This window comes from Lissotriton helveticus, chromosome 1_1 (assembly GCF_964261635.1).
Source record: "Lissotriton helveticus chromosome 1_1, aLisHel1.1, whole genome shotgun sequence".
NCBI lineage: Eukaryota > Metazoa > Chordata > Amphibia > Caudata > Salamandridae > Lissotriton > Lissotriton helveticus.
Window position 1 is genome coordinate 1,350,344,994 of NC_136057.1, and position 13,080 is coordinate 1,350,358,073.

Genomic DNA, 13,080 nt, shown 5'->3' on the forward strand with positions numbered 1-13,080 from the left:
GAACTTTCACGAAAGTTTTGTTTACTTCCAGACGTCCGTTCACGTGACCTTGCATGAACCTATCCTATCACTTGTTGCATCCGCACTACGGGTCTTTCTCCGTGCATTTAAGTTTATTTATTTTCCAACCTATCACATTCACATCTTAATCCTTGATATTTTCTCCATAACCAGTAATGTTTTTACGTTTTCGTGATTATTTTACCTTAACTTGAACTCCGTTTATCTGACACCCGCTATTGCCGATCACGTGACCCACCCACATACCTATAACAAGCTCTCACATTGGTCTTTCCCTAAACCCGACCGGCTCCGCGTTTGGAACCTGGAATTCACTACACGTTACTTCTCCGGTAAGTCTCGAAAGAACCGCTGCATTTAACCCTGCCGTATACTTTAGCATATTATCTTTACCTCCACAGTTATATTTGTTATTTACGCTTGTTCTACCCTCGAGTGCGTTACATGCACACCATACACTTTGATTGTAACATATTCCACGCATATATTAGAATGTCTCAGCTGACTTACAGATGGTCTTATTTAGTAAACTGATGCAATACTAAGTTTGCAATGTTATTTTTGTAATTATTTTCATATGATGACCCACCGTTAATGTATTGACATACTGTTGCTGTATAAGATTTAATGGTTCTTTTTCTGACAGCTAAGGCCCTGTATGTTTACATTTCAGTCCCCTGACGAAGGGTTATTCCCACTAACCCGAAATGCATTGGGCAAACATGAAGTAATGTTATGAATATTCACGATGGATATAATTTTCAATTATGATTGGATGATGAAATATCCTTTTGGAATGACAATAAATTCTTAATCAAGAACCCAAGGATTATTCAATCTTATTTATTTTTTCGTACAAGTACAATAATTTCCGAAGAAACTGACTCAGTTTCATGTTAAATGAGCGCGCCTTTCAGTGATTTTTCAAATCACATTTTGGACTCATTTCATAAGGCACTATCAGGCATAGTGTGACAAGGAAACGCGCCCAAATTGTTTTCTATTCAAACAAATTCACCGTGTGCAAGGAGATACTTTAACCAGATTGTTTTTAAATCTTGCCTTCCCGCCCCCTCCTCCCCGTCCCCGTGTGCCCGTTCCCTCCCCTTTCACTGAAAGTGCCGTGTGTCTGTTCCCGCCCCCCCTCCCGCTGTCCGTGTCTCGGCTCCCGCCCCCCCCCCGCTCCCCGTGTCTCGGCTCCCGCCCCCCCTCCCGCTCCCCGTGTCTCGGCTCCCGCCCCCCCTCCCGCTCCCCGTGTCTCGGCACCAGAGTCCGAAACTACCACTGCTTCATTGTCTTAGCAGTGCACTAAAAAGCTGCAACGTCTGAGCGATATTCCGTTAACACTCATTGGTTAGGATCTCGGCGTCACTTCCGGTAGGTGAGGCCGCGTTTCCGGCCGCCATTTCGGGCTGCGCTAGGGGGCGGTGGCGCCATGTCCGGGCACTTCGATGCAGAGGACCGCAATGCTTGGTACTGGGGGCGACAGACCCGGGTCGAGGCAGTGGCCCTTTTGCAAGGCCAGTGCCACGGGACGTTCCTGGTCCGCGACTCGGCCACAATCCCCGGGGACTATGTGCTCTCTGTGTCCGAAAACTCGCGAGTGTCCCACTACATCATCAACAGGGGGAGTAAGTGCTGCTGGGAATGAAGGGAACGGTTCGTGGAGTCTCTGGGCGCCTTTCGGCAGCAGCTGCATGAGCCCTATCAATTCTAATGCAACTTTATATACATTTACATAAGGAGTGAGCTCTGGTGGTTGGAACTAGAATGGAAAGTTTGATTGGGAGGGGGCAGCTACTCTAGACGCGTGGACGGTATAATTACTGATTTTTGTACCTGGGCCCATTTATCGCCTTAAAATTGCAAGGTACAATACTGATTAAGTCGCCAAAAATGACTTTAAAAATCCTTATGGCCACCTAAGTCCACGCTGCAGGTCCCGTTTATATTTTACTTCATCCTAGAGAATTTGTGTGTTCCAGATGTTTGTATTTTTTCGTGCAATATATGGCACATATAGGGTATACAATGAACTGAGTCACCTGTAGGTCCCTGGGTGAGTTCAACTTGTGGGTGTTCATATCTGGGGTACACAGATCTCTGCAGTTTTAAGGTAGTGCGAACTCCCCAGAGTGCAAGAGAAACGAGCGTATTCAGCCTACATGCTTATTCGGTTATCTTTATAATAATTTCCTGTGAAAGGGGTGTGCACAGGTGTAAAATATTGACAGCGCCGAAGGAAGATAATTGTGATAGGTGTGTGTTCGTGAGAGAGTAAAACGAAGGGGAGCGATGAGAGGCAAACAAGTGAATGTACGAGTATTGTAAAAAGGAGGATATTTTGTATGAGAAAGTACAGATATGCGATTTCAAAACAATGAGCGAAAAGTGTCTTACAGTGAGAGCGTTCTGGACAATGAGCGAAAAGTGTCTTACAGTGAGAGCGTTCTGGACAATGAGCGAAAAGTGTCTTACAGTGAGAGCGTTCTGGTCTAGTATAGCAGAAGGTTTTATTCTAGCCTTCTGCCTAGGGCTATAGCGTATGTTGAAGGCCCTGATCTGCATAGTGTGTGGACCACAAAACACCCTTCTGGTAGGATAGAACTGCTGATTCTTCACTTTTATGGTGTTCGTCTGAAACTATTAATGCCACTTTAGCGGTTCCCAAATTAGTTCCTTTCATTTTTGCCATGGGACATTCTGACGCACGCACTCCACCTGTGACTTCTGCGGTCAAAGGCCGCCTAATCATGTTAGTATTTACTCCTGACTTTAATTGCCCATTATCCACCTCTTTCCCGAACCTACTGTAGGTTTTTATTATTGATTTGTGCTGCTCTTTCACAATTTTTTCATTCATGTTTTACTTTTAAGAAGCACGCCGCAACCAGGGTGTGTGTTAGCTGCTCATTTCAGCGCCCCGCGTCTCTGCTGGGTAGAGATATATATCATCCGACCCACATTTCTTTTCCGTCGAGGGGGTGCTCCCTCTTTTCCCAACTGTATGTCCTCGCTTGCTCAGTGTAATCCCGTTGTGTAGAGTACACACAGTGAATTCTCCAGCAGTGAAGAGTATGCAGCTTTAATTCTGCATGCTTATTACATTTACCTATTTTGTGTCTATAAGCCTAGATTGTTGGCTGGAATAAAACAGATTTGTATCTCAGACCATTTGTATACGGTCAAAATGCTGCATTTTTATCGCTTTCCCGTAGGGAGATATTTAGTCAGAACATTTATAGTAAGAATGCGAGTTGAAATAACATAGTCGCAGCCACATATGTTACACGTTGTTAAAATACACGATTCCACTTAACAATGTCGTGGCTGTGGTCCAGCCTTCAGCCAGCATTTTGTTGCATGGTGAAATAAGTCCGTTTTGACAAGCAGCGTTCCTTATTGTTAATATTATAATTAACTTCGAATGTAGTCATTTAAAAAGTATATTTTACATGCAGGAATGCATTTTAATATAATTATTTGCATACAGTGACACTTTCTTCAGGGAGTTCTGAAATTAAGGTATTCGAACAAAAATTGGAAGAACCGAACAAGCATTGACAACGCCAGTAGAATCCAGTTTAAAAGACCATGTCATTTGGCTTTACTATTGCTTGTTCTGAAAGTGTTCTTGATATGAAAATCTGTCTGTGCAAGGTTTGCTCCCCCCCCCCCAGTTCTTACTGTGTGCCTTTCTCCATTTAATCAAGCTTTGTGTACTTGCTGTGTAACCTAAATACCCTTTCCCACGCGCACCCATTTCACATTGCTTGGATGCAATGGTACCTTTGTGCTGTGCAAGTATCAAGTCGTGATTATTGCAAATAACATTTCCCCACTTCTGAGACATAACCTGCACTTTCTGTGACGAGAGTACCAGCACAATATAAGGTCTGTATATGAGGCATTAAGGACAATTTAGGACAGATAAGGGAAAATGCTGTTCAGGTGGAAGAGGGAAGCCAGGTAATGGAAGGGGATATGTGGAGGATTGAGGGAGGGCATGGTCACAGATAGCAAGGTGAAAACAGGATAGGTCCAATTGTTAGTAAGAGAAATACAAATTGGATTAGTTTGCTCCTGGTCCAGTAGGCTACACGGAGAGATGATGAGAGAATAACCTAAATAGCGAGACAAGTGATTTGTCTTAAGGCGCTGGTTAGTTCAGGTACGTCAGGAAGAAGGTTCATGGTTCTTTCCATGCTACATTTTATTGGTGATCCAGTGTGATTGAATACTTTTCATCTGTCTCCCTCTTGGTCCACCTAATTAATCATACATATTTCAAGAAGGGTGATCGTGAAGAACCTCGCTGTTAAAGCCCATCTCCCATATTGAGTCCTCTGACTATTTTCTTGGCAGTTATTTTTTATAGGAATAGAACTTGGACAAATGAACACAATATTCTTAGTTCTTGTATGTTCCTTGCCTGTTCTTCTATGTTTGAAAACACCAACGATCTCACCCGCTGTCTACACATGAGGGATCCCGAGTGTGTGCGTGTGTGACTGCTCCATTGTGTGTGTATGTGACTGCTCCAGTGTGTGTGTGTGTGTGTGACTGCTCCAGTGTGTGTGTGTGTATGTGACTGCTCCAGTGTGTGTGTGTGTGTATGTGACTGCTCCAGAGTGTGTGTGTGTATATGTGACTGCTCCAGAATGTGTGTGTGTGTTTGTGACTGCTCCAGTGTGTGTGTGTGTGTGTATGCGACTGCTCCAGTGTGTGTGTGTGTATGTGACTGCTTGCGTGTGTGTGTGACTGCTCCAGCGGGTGTGTGTATGTGACTGCTCTGGTTGTGTGTGTGTGGGGGGGGCTCTGGGTGTGTGGGGGGCTCTGGGTGTGGCTGGCTCTGGGTGTGTGTGGCTGGCTCTGGGTGTGTGTGGCTGGCTCTGGGTGTATGTGGCTGGCTCTGGGTGTGTGTGTGTGGCTCTGGGTGTGTGTGTGGGTGGTAGTAATTGCTGTCTGCTGAGCTCATCCGTAGGGTACAATAGTTCTCACATTTGCGAGAGATTAAGCTATTGGCAATGTAAATGACAATGCCATTTATTTATCTGTTTTCAAAACCAACACATAAATACAAATTTTGTCATTTACAATGCCAATAGCTGTAACTTCTCCAAAGGCGAAACCGTTGCATTGTAAATGCTTGTTTGTACTTGTCATCAGTTTTTTAAAATTTATAGTGGGTAGCCAGTAGGCCCAGATCTACACATGGGTACATGAAACAACTGTCTCTGTGGTGTCTGTTGAATTTAAACATCATTTAGGGCATGGATGGCATTGGATTGAATTGCAACATTTTTTTGGGGGGGGTATTTAACTTTTTTGTGTATGTTAAATAAATGCCTTTGTTGGATGTGTGTGGTGTGGTTGTTGTTGTGTATCTTGCAAACCTTGTTTAGCCCTGTGGATTTTCGTTTTTGCATTTTTGCATTAACGCTGTGTTGTTTAGCATGCCTCTTTTGCCTGGCCATTATAGGCCTGCCTGAGGTCATTGTTTTCCAGGCCTCCTGCTTGTTGTGACTGTGAGTGACCACATGGCTGGTGGCCATTTTGTGGTGGTAGTTTAGTAGTGTGCTGCTTTTGCCGTATATAGGCCTGCATGTCTTTCCTTGGTTCCTCTTGGCCTATGCTTCTTGTTGTTGTGGCCTGGCAATGTGGCTGGCAGCCATTTTGTGAAGCCAGGTAGTGTGCTTTTGCCATAGGCCTGCATTGTCTGTCTTCCCCTTTCTTGTTGTTGTGGGTGGCCTGGCCATGTGGCTGGCGGCCATTTTCTGGAGCCAGCCACTGTGATTTTGCCATAGGCCAGCAAGCTTGTGGCCTAGTCTGCCAATATAGGCCTTTCAGCCAGTAGGCCCTGAGCTACTCATGGGTGCATGAAACAACTGTCTCTATGGTGTCTGTTGAATTTAAACATTATTTAGGGCATGGATGGCATTGGATTGAATTGCAAAATGTGTTTTTTTGCAGTATTTCACTTTTTTGGTGTGTGTTAAATAAGTGCCTTTGTTGGATGTGTGTGTGGTGTGAAAGTTGTTGTGTAACTTGCAAACCTTGCTTAGCCCTGTGGATTTTCATTTTTGCATTACAGCTGTGTTGTTTAGCATGCCTCCTTTGACTGGTCATTATAGGCCTGCTTGAGGTCATTGCAGACCCCTTGTACCTGTAACCATTCTTGTCCTGTAAGTTCTATTTCGATGTGTGATTCTGTCTGTATTCCTATTTGACACATTTACTGCAACTGTTACTTTCCTTTCCCCACAATTGTAAAGTGCTCTGATATCCCTTGGGATCATGTTCGAGCTATATAAAACTTCATAAATAAAGAAATAAAATTCTAACCTATAAAATGCAATTTGCATGTAGTTCTTTATGACAGTTCAAAGGTCTCTGTGTTAAATTGGTATTGTAATTTTATGAACCGCAAGTAACAAAATTATTTCTGTGATAAAAACAGAAACCCACTGAGCTATACACATAATAGAAATTTCTGCTATCTGCATGGTACACGTTCTTTGCAGCAGGCATAGCATCCTCCAAGGTTAGCGCCAAGTCCGGCTGCACAAAATGCACCACCTTAAAGCCAGCCCTAATGACAGGTGTTACCATTACGGAATGCCGTGGCCTCTATATTAATTTCAGAAATAACAGTGCATGACACAGCACCTGCTTTACTTGGGCCTCACAGTCTCTACCTGCTGTCTTCCTAACAAACAGCTACGCCTGCATACTTCGCAACCACCACACGTTACTTACAACCATCTGTCTGTCACTGCATACCTCCCTACAATGTAATTGAGAACTTGTTCTTTTTCTATCTGCCTGCCTCCACTTTAGCCATTGCTCACTGTAACTGTTTCCTTGCTGTTAAAAAACATGGGTAAAACAGATTGTCATTTACAACACCAATAGCTCTAATTCTTGTTACCTTTATTGTTTGGACACACCGCTTTGGTGCTAATTTTAATATAAACTTTGAAATATTTTATGTGTCAAAATATCTTTTCACTTCCTTGTACAATAGGAAACTGTTTATCCCATTCTCTGCAGCTGTCCTTCTTTTGAGCCTTTGTGTAAATTATATGGTCTCTGGATGCCAAATTTATTTACTCACCGGTCGCATGTCAGGGTCAGTCGTTTGGTGCTAAATGGAGCAGTGAAAGGCAGTTGAATTAGAACAAATGCAAGTAATTTTTAAAGCTTTTTATTCTCAAAGGGAACCTTTTGGCCCCCTCTTTAATCCTTTCCCCACACTCAGCGATGGTGTCCATGGTGAGCAGCTCTAACTTTGATAACGTTTCTATTACTTGCGTTGCTGGCTCACATCACATCTGTTTCCTGATCCATTGGTTGACTGCAGTCAAAGAATACTGAGGATAACAAACTATCCACAAATCTTTTCTACAGTGTAGACTCTCCTATAGTTCCGGCACATTGCTTAAGCCTGGTTTACTGTAATGGCATGGGCTGGTCACTCTAGTTGTATAGATCTATTAACATCCTTAAGGTGAAATGGGCTCCGGACAATTTTATAACAAGCTTTCACATAGGGTTCAGATTACCTGAGGAATGCATCTGATGTCACATGAGCCGTTCCAGTGTTTATCATAATGCTTAACAATTCTAATCCAAACCACATAATTCCACTCCACACCACATACATCCACAACACTCCAAACAAAAACACATGTGTAAAAGACATTAACATTTACAACGCCAATAGTTCTAATTCTTGCAACTGAGTGACCTATTGCATTGCAAATGCTTGTTAAAGATTGGTATGAATATTGAGTGGGTCCAGGAGGTTGGCGGGCTGGTTTCGCTACAGAGTTAAAAACATTTGCCAGTAGTGGGCCCCACAATAGTTTGTTGGTTAAGAAGATATCAACGAGAACCCCATAGGATCCAGAGACCTTCAGGGAACATGACTGCTGCAATGCTTACTCAACTTCTGACACCTCAAGATACAAAGAAGGATTATTTGCCATCACAGGGAGATCTACAAGGTTAACTAGCCCTACGTTATTTTGACATAGAGCATTTACCACCTTCCAGAACCCAGTGTTGTAATTTCTCTCAGAGGCTTGCCTTATATTTTCCCAGACTTCCTCTCTTAGGTATAGCAATCTTTTATCTCTTACTTTTTATATCTGGAGCGTAGAGTCCGTACAAGCTGAATGTTTCTTGGGACCCCTTTCAAGGCTGTACGCAGGTTTGCTAATGCTTTAGAGCAATTACTATCAAACCACTGTATTGGTGGTTGATGGGCGAGTTAAATGCTGCTTGTTGCCAATCAAGATGTCCTTAAGTGCCCCTACCACCTGAATTGGGGTAGGAGAATCGTCTAAGGAGGTCATGATCTCAAGTTTGTTAGATGTCAGGACTGAGGTAACTAAGTTAACCTCGTCCACTCTATCCCAATTTAAAGTATAACCGTTTTTCCTAGTTAAAACTGGTTTGGGTACTTTCTTCTCTATTTTATCGATGTATCCTCTCCAGACCAGTACACAGGTTAGAGAGCATGATAGCTAAAAACTATGGGCAATGCCTGATCATTCTTTATATTGTCTCCCAAATTTTACGACGCCATAATGTAATCTAAAGTTGACTCTTTTCCTGCCCTTTCAAAGGTTATGTCCATTTGCCTGGTGTCCATATTTAGCCCATTGCCAACCATTAACATTCCAGGTAATCAAAAGCCTATTTAGGGTATTCCTATAGGCTGTATGACTAAAATGGGTGATGGGATCTCCCTCCAAGTCGGCTACTCCGCTGATGAATTTTGCAGTTATTTGACAGTTCTTAATATTGAAGTCTCCCATCCATATAGTTTTAGTGGTTTAAGATGGTGGTAGGTGAACTCATTAATTTCCCCTTCAAATCCTTCTGCAGCCTGTGCAAAGTTCCTAAAGTGGTTATTATAGTAGTTTATAATTGCTAAATCCCAATCACCATGCCCCTTACAAACCAAGTAATGGAAATATGGTGAATCATTGAAGATTTTTTTTTCTCCCAGCTGGGTTTGCTATGAGAGTTAGTAGACCTCCCTTTGCCCTTCCCACTCTAGAAGGTAATGCCGTGGTTTGGAATGAATGATAACCATCGAAGGAGATGGGCCCCAAATCCCATGTTTCCTGGAAGCAGACAATGTCATATTTAGTACTCTATTTTAACCAATCTGTGTTATTTTTCTCAGCACCATACCGTGCAGTATTACATTTGATCAACATTAGTTCTGTTATCCCCTCTGAGACTTTATATTCTCCTCCCTTATTTCTAGGTGCCTACAAGCCTGCATACATTCAACCTTGTTTCCTGATATAGGGAGTCAGTCGCACCCTTCTAGACTTTCTAAAGGGGCAAATTGGTTGCGAGCGGGTATCCCTCTAAGATCATAAAGACCTCTTATGGGCATGGGATGAATAAAGTGGGGGCCCATAACGCCGTCTAACCCTTTCTGGTGCCTGAGAATATCTTGAGACACGTAGAAGAAACCCAAGGGTAGGGCTTAGGTCTGAGACCCTACCGATGGTGCTATTGGTAGTTGGCCTAAATTAGCCCCAACTAATCTTGGACTGTCAAAGTTAACTACAATGCAGTCACCCGTGATCTTTTTTGAGGCTGGGCTCACCCATGGATTTCTCCTTGCCATGATGAGATGCCCTTATATTTGCAACCCCACTCCGGCATATTTGGTCAGCCAGTAGCGTGCTTTGTCCATTAGTTGCTCTGTTGCCTCCTGTTTGGCATTCTATAACCTTTGCATTCATCCATCCACTGACTCATTATTGCATTCATCCTCTGACACACCGTAAAAAAACACAAACTCACCATATTAAAGATCAATTAAAAGAATACAAGTAGAAAAAAGGAAAACGTGTGGCATATGCTTGCCACAACAAAATTAAACCTAGGAGCAGATGCTTGTCTTCCAGAGGTATTGTAAATAGTCTATGTTGCCACCTGTCTAGTTTTCCACCAGCACCACCAGAATTTTAATGTCCCAGGCTACTACATAAATATGCAAAATCACCAAAAGCAGGTCTTATGAGCCTTTATTCGTACATCAAATAGAAATAGAAATCACTTTTAAATGTGTTCTAGAGCTATGTTCATGATCCATGACTAATAAGTAAACAAAGGTAAGTCATGTTACAAAATAATACATACAATTATATTTAAAGTCACATTTACTATCATATCCAGACCTTTGCAGAATCTTAAAACAACAAATGGACAATATTTTTCTCTTGGAAAGGTGGCAACCCTAATTTTAAAGTTCCAGCAGTGCAGTCACATTTAGAACCAACATGTTGGCTATGTTGGAATGGTAAAACAATGATACACTATGGAAAACAGTATACAAACAAGCATTTACAATGCAACGGTTTCGCCTTTGGAAAAGGTAGAGCTATTGGCATTGTAAATTACAAAATATTTTATTTATGTGTTGGTTTTGAAAACAGATAAATAAATGGCATTGTCATTTACATTGCCAATAGCTTAATCTCTCACAAATGTGAGACCTATTGTACCCTACGGACGAGCTCAGCAGACAGCAATTACTACCACACACACACACCCAGAGCCACGCACACACACACCCAGAGCCAGACACACACACCCAGAGCCAGCCACACCCAGAGCCAGCCACACACACCCAGAGCCACACACACACACCCAGAGCCCCACACACACCCAGAGCAGTCACATACACACACCCACTGGAGCAGTCACACACACACACTGGAGCAGTCACACACACACAACACACACACTCTGGAGCAGTCACACACACACACACACACACTGGAGCAGTCACATACACACACACACTCTGGAGCAGTCACATACACACACACCCTGGAGCAGTCACATACACACACACCCTGGAGCAGTCACACACACACACACACACACTCTGGAGCAGTCACATGCACACACACACTGGAGCAGTCACACACGCACACACTCGGGATCAGTCACATACACACACACACACTGGAGCAGTCACACACGCACACATTCTGGAGCAGTCACATACACACACACATACACACACTGGAGCAGTCACACACACACACACACACTGGAGCAGTCACACACACACACACACACACTCTGGAGCAGTCACATACACACACACACACACACACACACACTGGAGCAGGCATACACACACACACTGGAGCAGTCACATACACACACACACTGGAGCAGTCACACACACACACTCTGGAGCAGTCACACACACACACACACACATTGGGGCAGTCACACACACACTCTGCAGCAGTCACACACACACACACACACACACTTGAGCAGTCACACACAAACACACACACTCTGGAGCAGTCACATACACACACACACACACTGGAGCAGTCATGGTTTTCAGGTATTTTAGTCTAATTAGTTCAATGGAAGCAAGACTACAATACCCATAATGCATTAGGTGATGACATACAGGATGAGGACTGGATACGATGCCCCTAATGACGGAAAGAAGGCAGTCCTGCTATTGAGGTGTGGCACCAGCCTCTCTGTGGGGGTGTGGTTCCACACCTTGTCCCGCCTGGGGTTTGACATTTGAGGCTGTCACAGTGACGGTTTTCAAAGCCTGACCTGTTTTGTGTGACTTTCCACGGTAATACCACTGGCGCCCCAGGGTTGTAGCCGCAGCAAGTGTAAAACCCGGTGTCATCGAACAGAAATGGAGCAGCCCTTGCTTCCATCAAAATATCCATTCTAAATGTTTGTAGACTCTGGGGGTGAGACTACCACTTCCTAATGGCGAGCACAAACTTGCAGCAGGGCCTTATTTTATGTAAAATAGGCTTCCGTGTCATGTTTATTACTGACGGATAATCTCTTATATATGCCTCTTATTGGGCTCTTGGCAGCATGCCTGATTTGCTGTCTTTCTTAAGCCCTGTGCGTCGCTTTCTCTCAACGTCATGGAGGTTTGAGCAGAAATATCCTGTGGGGGCTGTGAAAGCAGATGTTTGCTGCCTCAGCAACGCTCCCCACAACATTCACAGGAACTGGACGGTCCCAAGGTAAAGGTGCGCAAGTTCATTTACGCTCGCAAACGGATGGTGAAAATGGAATCTCTTGAAAGTTCAAATTTACACAAGGACTTAAGTCGTTGTGTAAAACCTGTGGTTCTTGTGGGAATGATGGATGTTGTGTAGGAAAGAAACAAAGCAATGTAATTCCAGCCCAACGTAAATATGTGCATTGGACCGCGTATGTGGTGGACGTTGGAAACTCAACAGGGTTTTGCCGTTTTCCATCAAACTTGTTAGTGTTTGCCATCTCAGCCTCAAGTAATGCTCCTAGGGCGAGGGCTACACGGCGGCTGATAGGTATCCGACCGACAGAAGCCTTTGGTCCATCTCACTCCACCCAGTAACATGGACAGACGCCATAGGATTGCCTCCGAGAGCTCATGTACAATGATAGCTTGTTCCTCCTTCTTAGGCGTAGGGAGACCCTATGCTTTCACTCCTACAGCTCAGTCAGCCACTGGAATGGTTACAGCTCCATACACCCCTGTCCTTGTGTGCATCTGGTAGATTGTTAACAAAAGGTGTGCTGATAACGTCACTACGATATACACTATACTAACAGCATATACTTGAACCCTCCAGCTCACACGCTGGGCTGTTAACACTTTTGAATGTGCTGGTGGCGCGGTGGGCAGCCTTTACAAATCACATAACCGAAGTCTTCTGGATCCCCAAATCTATTGTTTACAGTTTACAATGCATCAGCAGTGTTGGGGATAGAGCTTACTAACGGTATATGCCTGAGCCTCCTGGATCCCTGGCTACATAGTTTACACTTTACAATGCACCGTCAGCGTTGAGGGTCGAGTTTAAGTCGGAGATAGCATATGTATACAAGTCAGTCCCGGGCCGGCAGCCAATCACAGCACGGCCCAGGGAGTGACGTCCCGGGGGTGTCCCGGGCCGGCAGCCAATAACAGCGCGGACCGGGGAATTACGTCACGGGGTGTCCCGGGCCGGCAGCCAATCACAGCAAAAACCA